The following is an 8,746-nucleotide window of genomic DNA, read 5'->3' on the forward strand; positions in this document are numbered from 1 at the left end:
GGTTCCCATTCCTTGGCTCTTTCATCCTTGTTATATCATAACTCAGAATGACTCATATAATCTCTCTCCTGTCTCATACCTCTTACATCACACGCTCCACTATCTTATCCCCTCCCATGTCAAACATCTGTCACATTTTGCTGTGGGACTTTGAACATATGCAATTTCTTGCATTCACGTCCATGTATTGTGCTCTCGCTCGGAAGAGATTATTACTCAGGCATCCTTCATGCCACTCTTCATATTGTGGCCTCTTTCTCCTTCTAAACTAGAAATAAGAGGAAGTGGCAGAAGAAGAAAAAAGTAGATAAAAGAGTCTACACACACACACACACACACACACACACACACACACACACACACACACACACACACATATATATATATATATATATAGAGAGAGAGAGAGAGAGAGAAAGAGAGAGAGAGAGAGAGAGAGAGAGAGAGAGAGAGAGAGAGAGAGAGAGAGAGAGAGAGAGAGAGAGAGAGAGAGAGAGGCATAGGCCAAAGGTGTGAATCGTTTCTTATAGCTGATTGCCTTCCTTTAAGTCAATCCCCCGTCATTTTATTCATATGATATGCACCCAGCTGATACTCGTAGCTTTGTATGATGAAGCCGGTAAGAGTTGACAACTGTCGATACGTGTAGTAAGCAGAGGAGGGGCAAACGCCCCCTTCCCTCCCCGCCCTTAATGAACACACACACACACACACACACACACACACACACACACACACACACATACACTGACAGTAGCAGTGTGCAATTATGTATGTACATTAAGCACACACACGCACTACACACACAGGGATGCACACACTTTACCTCTGTGGAGGAAACCTTCGCACCATGTCGGCAAGGAGACATGTGTCTGTGTCACCACTACCCCTGCAACGTTAACGTAATCTGTTTCCTTACTGTACACATTTGTGCGGTTGAGGAAAAGTGGCATGACAGTCAAGCAGGTAATGGAGAAGCGGGTCCTCGTACCGATGCAAGTAATAATCGCAAGGGTCATCCCGATCGTTAAAGATTAAGCTGATAAGTTAATCCACCAAGGATCGCTATAAAGGTGGAAGGCTGAGTGGAAGAAGGACAAGTACTGGCTCCATCACTTTGTAGCTCGAGTTTACCGTTCCGTGTTCCTCTTTCATTTTATCTTATTCTTCCATTCATTCAATCCTACACATTTCAATGATCTATCTATTTAACTTTTCCACTTTCTCACATGCCACTTTAACCCCTCTGCTTTTATCAAGTATTCTCCAGTCATACATATTCTGTCTCTCCTCAAATGGTCAGTAGTACTCACACCCGACTAACATGCCATTATGCACCAACTTTACACAGATACAACTTTCTCACTTATCTTGCAACCTCCATTTGCTCCGGTCTAGCTTTATACCTAAAGGATGCTTTTATATGCCTTTCCCTAAATATACGTCATCCTCATATCAGTGCTGCATACCTTGATGCATTTAGTGCAATCCTTGCTATTCTATTCTGCCCTACTTCTAACTTCCATGCGATCACATCCGTAGCACGATTTTGGCCTGAAATCTAGACTGTACATGTGTCGGGAAAGTTATTGTTATGAAGCCATGCACTGTTATACATAATAAATGAAATCAAAAGTTATTAGTAAAGATGTACACTAACAGAACATTTATAGCAGCTTGAGAGAAATTAGCAATATCGCTGAAAGAATCCAAGACGACCTGGGTATTGTTCCAGTACTGACTGAAGTTCCTGAGCCATGGCCTCAGCAGGCATGGGGTTATTGATCTCGTTTCCTACTCTCAGGTTCACTAATAGCTGTTTGTACTCCGGAAGGTATTTAAGACTTCTTAACAGATGGACCAGATAACTCACACTCTGTAGTTCCTCCCACAGGATCGTACTTGACATTGGTTCTTCCATGAGTTTGAAGAAGCATGCCTTTTCAAAGTTAATTAGAGTAACGGATGTGTTACCCCCATTAGAGTGAATCACTATATTTTTTTCGTTGACATCACCATGAACAACACCTCGTGCGTGGAGGGCAGCGAGAGTAGTGCATATCTGCACTAGTCCAAAAAGGCAGTCCCAGGGGCGCCCCACTCGTCTTAACCACCTAAAGGTTTTTCCATCATATTTTTCGAGGATTAATGCGTGAGGATATTCTGACGTTATACCAATCAGCACCGGGACGTTTGGTACATCTTGAAGGTCATACAATACGTAACGCTCGCGGGTAGGTGTTAACAGCTTGACGACAACGGGCACAGTTATGTCGCCACGTTGTAACGTGCCAGCTCTGGAGGGATATTTACACTTCAGAAGCCATGGCTGAGGTGACACCTTAGACCAAGGGAAAGTAGATATAACTACGCCCCTCGGCGGCCAGCCAGGTGGTGTTTGATATTCAGGAATGTTAATGTTCGGTGTAATCATTCCCGGAAACACTGAGAGGGAAGATGTGTCACTCGAATACTGAGACAAGTTTATTCTTTTCCTGACTTTCCCAAACCAAAAGAAGGTGCAGAGTGGTCTGTGTTGATACACACGCAAAATAGAAGTGATCTCTAAGGCCAACTGAGTAGCGGAGAGTGGACGTTCGTCCTCTAGCCGCGATCTTACCTTTTCCACAAAAATAACATACTCGTTTACATAAGAGAGACCACCCAAGAGTATCAACAGTTTATAAAGCTGCCTCAGGTCTCGGAGTAGGTACTCGTATTTTCTTTTAGGTGCGAGACCCTCAAGTCGGGTGGCACGATCAAAGTGAAGGAGAGTTAAGTTAACTTCTCCCTTCGTGACGGCAAAGATAATGTTAGTATCATGCAGGTCACCATGAGTGATTCCTCGAGAATGAAGGGCAGCCACAACTTCACACACACGATGCAGAGCCAGTAAGCACGTCCAGTGACTCGTAAAGTGGCGTTGCCAACAAAAACTTTTCCCAGGGTACATCTCCATTAAAAGTGCGTACGGGAAAGAATCCGTGATTCCTAGCAAGCGGGGAATACCTGGCTGTCCCCTCAGCTCCCACAATAGGTACCGTTCGTGCTTCGAAGCCAGTAACTTCACCATGACAGGTATAGTTTTGCCATCCTTTTTCAGTTCTCTCCTACGAACCCTCCAGATGCAAGCGCAGTTCCATTTACCTCGTCTTACATCTTCCCATGAGTACCTGGGCACGTGTTCCTGCCGGGCGTCGACCACCTCCACGAGACCTTGCTTTACTTCTGTCTTTTGGATGGTGTTCCTCGTGATCTGCTTCTGATCCTTAACTTCCCTTTTAAACCGATTCATGAAATAAGAAATAAAAATATACTAGTATTTTTTGGATTCTCTTCTGCATAGGGTACAAATATATAAAAATTACATCCTTATTTTCTTTATTAGTGTGGGTATCTTTAGAGACTTAGCTGTGGTAAATATTAATGCATTTTTATCTAAATCACGGCCGTTAATGAATTGTGGTCACTTTGTTGTGGATCTTGGGTGCGTGATGTTGAGCTTACTTTCTTAATTAAATGAATCTGGCTGTCCAGTGCGTGACGAGATACAGGGTTTCAATCTCGTTCTGATTCATTGGGACTATGAACTTTCACGTTACCCAATTACAGCTGTCTCTGTTTACTGAAGAGTTTTTGTCATGATATTTACGAATTTATTATGAATCCATTAGTAACATAAAAAAGGGGAGTGTTGTTGCCAGCTGTGTTGCCTCACAAGGTCCTGTGAGGATGGTGACGAGAGACTAATGTGAAGCATGTGCAAGCATGTGTAACACTAAGGAAACTGAGTTAATTAGAGTAGAAAATAAGGAAACTGAGTTCATTAGAGTAGTTAATTGCAGTTGTGAAGCTGTGCGAGAGGAACTAGCGGTAGAGAGCTTAGCTGTAGAGAGGTAGTGAGGGTCTTGTTTACATGGTAAAGTTGATGACGCGGCACGTAGGGTAGATAAGACATAGAGAGATTCTGCTGATTCTTTAGAGGAATGGGTCAAACGGGCCGCATATGCGGTCCAGCAGCTTCAGAAGGGGGCAGATTGTCCCCAGTCTTCAGAGAGAGAGAGAGAGGTGTTGCGATTCACACTCTGTTTTCTCCATAAACCCTAGACCCTCAAACGCCGACCCTCATAGTCGTAAGTGTTACATTGTGGTTAATTAGCCAAGTAATACAACATATTAAAATACACTGAGAATTAATGCTTATTAATGCTTAAACCATTATGTACTTTGCTTATCATATTGCGCTCCATTATTACGGAATCAGTTACCACACATTTAAGACACATTTAAGACCACACAAATAAGACAAATTGGCATCTTACGATGCTAACGTACCTTATTTAGCAATATGATATGGAACTAAATTTTTATAAGTAAAAAAAAAAAAGTTTTTTTTTTTTTTTTTACAGATCAAATAAGGCGCAAGTGGTAACCAATCTTTGATCTAGAAGATAAAATGGCTGAAATAAAAATCAAACCAATATCAAACATTTACTTTTCTCTAATACATCAACATTAGTATAGTACGGGTGATGATGCTAATTTGATTTTGCAAATGACTATCTCTCTTACACACACACACACACACACACACACACACACACACACACACACACACACACACACATTCATTCATTCATTTACTACGTGTCATCTACATTAATTTAGATAACCAAAGCTGTGGTGTCTGATTTTCGTCGTTGTATTTCATGTAATTTGTGACGATCTCATGTGGCGATCATTATCTCAGCAAGGAGGACAACACAACCGATGAATAAACCTGCAACGAAATATTGGTGTAAGTGCTCAGAAACTGAAGCCTTTCAAAAACATCATAGCGGTAAAAGCACACACACACACACACACACACACACACACACACACACACACACACACACACACACACACACACACACACACACACACACACACACACACACACACACAAACACACAAACACAATAATAATAATAATAATAATAATAATAATAATAATAATAATAATAATAATGATAATAAATAAATATAATAAAATAAAAGACAGAATACCTAAGATTCTCAAATCTTACTTATATTTATTTACGGAACTGGTAGAAACTGAATTCCATTTCTTTATTTCTTTATTATTTGTTATAATATTTTTCAGAAATACGTTCAATATGGCTCAATGATTTACTAGCTGTGGCTAAGCTCAGTAAACCTCCCATTATAAGGTGTGGAGGTCTGTAAGACAAGTATAGAAGTGGCGGCGGCAAGTGCATGCACAAGACAGTAAAAACCAGCTATTCGAAGTTGATGATCACTGTAACTGTGGTAGATACAGAACTGATCGTTCGTTAAGATTCAAATCGAAGGAAAAGCTTGTGCGAGAGATGTTTGTCAGGATTCCTAACTTTCGCACACAAATGCGGCTGCAATGTGAAAAGGATGCCTTACTGCTCGTTCGCTGTCACTGTGAATGCAGCAAACCAAGAACTCATGGGCCTCGGGCTCATGAGTTTGACCAGCGGAATGGTCTTAAGGGCCCTTTCACACTACGCCACTGGCGGCCGCCACCGGTGGGGTCCGTGAAAGATGCCCAAGTGGCTCGCGATACCATAATTGTTACAGTTGAAGAAACTATTGAACTGATAAGGTGAAACATAATGACAACATTAACCTGTTATTTATATGACAATGATTTATTTTATCACACACACACACACACACACACACACACACACATATATATATATATATATATATATATATATATATATATATATATATATATATATATATATATATATATATATATATATATATATATATATATATATATATATATATATATATATATATATATATATATATCCTCTTGCTACTACAGTACACTTACGGATCTAATTTTCCTTCTGTCCTAGATCTTAAATTCCTTGAAATATAAAAATAGATCATCACATAAAAAAGAATAATAGTGTTTTATCCTACAAATACTTTCTTTCCCTTAGTGATACTGTGCCATTTATTAGTACGTTTTAATCTTGAGAAAACATCTTCATTTCTGTTATAGTACAGATTCTTTTTGCCTACTTGCTATATAAAGCAGAAGTACGCCGTATAGGTCAGCAAGATGAAGAGGGCGAAGGCTATCTTGAGCACTGAAATCTGGATGGAGGCAGCGTTCGGCGTTGTGTATTTGAGATTTGAGCAAGAATTCTAATATACCAGCGTCTCTTAGTCTTGTGATTCTGGGGAAAGGAACATAAATAGAAAGTACTACAATATTTAAAGTAGTAACATTATATTTTTAATAATTATATATTTTACCAAGAGATCTGGAAAATTATAGGTTCGTCTGACTGTTAATTATGTCAAATAATCGAGAACCTACGTGTTAGAATAATAATATGTAAAAAAAAAAAGGACTGTATATTAATATACAGAGGCATTGGTCATAACTTCCAGAAGGAACAAATATATAAGGCCTGCCTTTCAGAACTAATCATTCATGTAACTAACTGAAACGCATTATTGTGGATGCACCATAAAGAAAATCAATGTACAGTCACTGCAATTTTAAATTCAGCCATTTGTTTTATTCTCATCACAAGAAACTACATTTTCTTATCATTATTTATTTATTTATTTTTTTCCTGGAACGCCCACATCTCCAATACTGATGCATTACTTGTCACTTATCATTTTAAAGTACCTGTCCCATTTGCGTCTTTGCACTTTCCACAGAGTACAACAATACAATACAAATTATCGACGAGAAATGTTTAGCGCTGCGACTAAGTTTGTATTTCACGAAAGAAATTGCTCTCAGTTCAGTATGAAAGCTAACTTGTGTGCGAGATGTGGGACGGTTCTTTTCTCCGTAAAATAAATAAATAAGATGAATACATATATATATATATATATATATATATATATATATATATATATATATATATATATATATATATATATATATATATATATATATATATATATATATATATGTGTGTGTGTGTGTGTGTGTGTGTGTGTGTGTGTGTGTGTGTGTGTGTGTGTGTGTGTGTGTGTGTGTACGTATGTATGTATACATTTGCAGAAAGAGCAATTCAGGAGCGTGAGTTCTGTGTAATGCGCTGCTAAGAAGACTGGAGTGATAACAAGGGGTTTACTTGCCCGTGCTCCTAGGGATTTTTTTTTTTTTTTTTGTCATATTTGGTAAATGGATGGAAAAACTTAGGAGGAAGAACATTACACTTGGGGATTGGGTGAGAGGTTGGGAAAGGGTGTTCTGTAGTAGAGAACAGAATGCCAGTGCTGCCAGTCTGTGGATTGGACTGAAGTCATTAATTGACTGGGCGCTCGCTCAACAGTGCAATTCTTGGAAATTCACTTTTATTTTTACAGAAAAAAGAAATATCATGAGTTTGAAGCCACAGGGTAAGTACCAGGGCTGTATAATATTTTCAGATTAATATATAGTATATGACCTAAGAGATTTCTTCAATTGTCCTGTGCCTTGATTGGTTCAAGGCTTGCCTCATTTTCTTTCAGTAGCCGACCAACAGTATTTCCTGCTTCGTGATTTTTCTGCTTCAGGCTCTAGCCTATACATCTATGTGTCTTTTATCCTGTGTGTTGCCGTCGAGCGGGTGAAAGAAGTTGTTGTACAAGCGAGTTTGTTAATGAGAAAGGAAAGGACCTGGAGGTCAGGGCGAGGACCAAGACGAGGCCTAAGTCAGCGAATTCCTTGTACGGTCGGTGTTGAGGTAATGTTGATATCAGGAGATGAAGGATGCTTGTTATGACATGAGGCTAAGATGAGGCCGGCCTTATCGCCGTCGCTAATGGATAACGATAGGGTAGGAACCCAGGCAGTAACTGAGGGCGATAGGGACACTCGTGCAGGGAGGACGCGTGTTGGTGCAGAGACAGAAGTAGATAGACCTACCTAGAACACCTGTCAGAAAGGGCGTGCGCATTACTTAACGATTACTCAAGACCCAAACACGTAAGTTTAACAACTGTTTGTGTAAGAATACATTATCCTTTAAGTAGCGTGCAGAATCATACTTGCATTACACAGAATATTTATATAGAATATTGTCTATGATCATTAATGTATGTCTTCAGGTTTTGACCTGATTCAATCGGATTAAATAAACGATTCGTGTTATCGTGTGGGTCTGAAATAACCTTCGCCGCCTGCTGGCGGTAATATTGTGTTTAGGAGCTTTTACGAGACTACTTCATCCTAGAGAGTTTCTATGTACCCTAATCCAGTTACCTTGACTTTTCATGCCTCGCTCTTTTTTTTTTTTTTTTTTTTCAGAAAAGACACCGGCCAAGAGCAACAAAAATGTAATGTATTTGTTTTAACTTTCATATTACTTTCTGTGTTGCTAGCATATACTTCTATCTATTTACTACACTTTAAGTGCTTATTCATATAATATGCATTTGCCTCGTTTGTGTACTTACATCAAATTAATGTGACAGCAGCAAGGCAGCTGTTCACGCTTCATCCCCTCGCCCCGATAATAATCAGTCTCACAGTTGTCGTGCTCAATCGGAATTTGCACGTTCATTTCCTCAGTCACGTACGAACGGCCATCCAAGCACCACCACAGTAATCCCTAGCAGGAGGAATGTGCTGCTACTTAGAAATATAAGTATGATAATGTTGTCATCATAAAACAAAATTCACTTAAATTTCACCAGCAGCAGTACCAACACAGCAAAGGAAGAGCCTCTGTGGCCATCAAAG

The sequence above is a fragment of the Scylla paramamosain genome, chromosome 10, assembly GCF_035594125.1.
Source record: "Scylla paramamosain isolate STU-SP2022 chromosome 10, ASM3559412v1, whole genome shotgun sequence".
Classification (NCBI taxonomy): domain Eukaryota; kingdom Metazoa; phylum Arthropoda; class Malacostraca; order Decapoda; family Portunidae; genus Scylla; species Scylla paramamosain.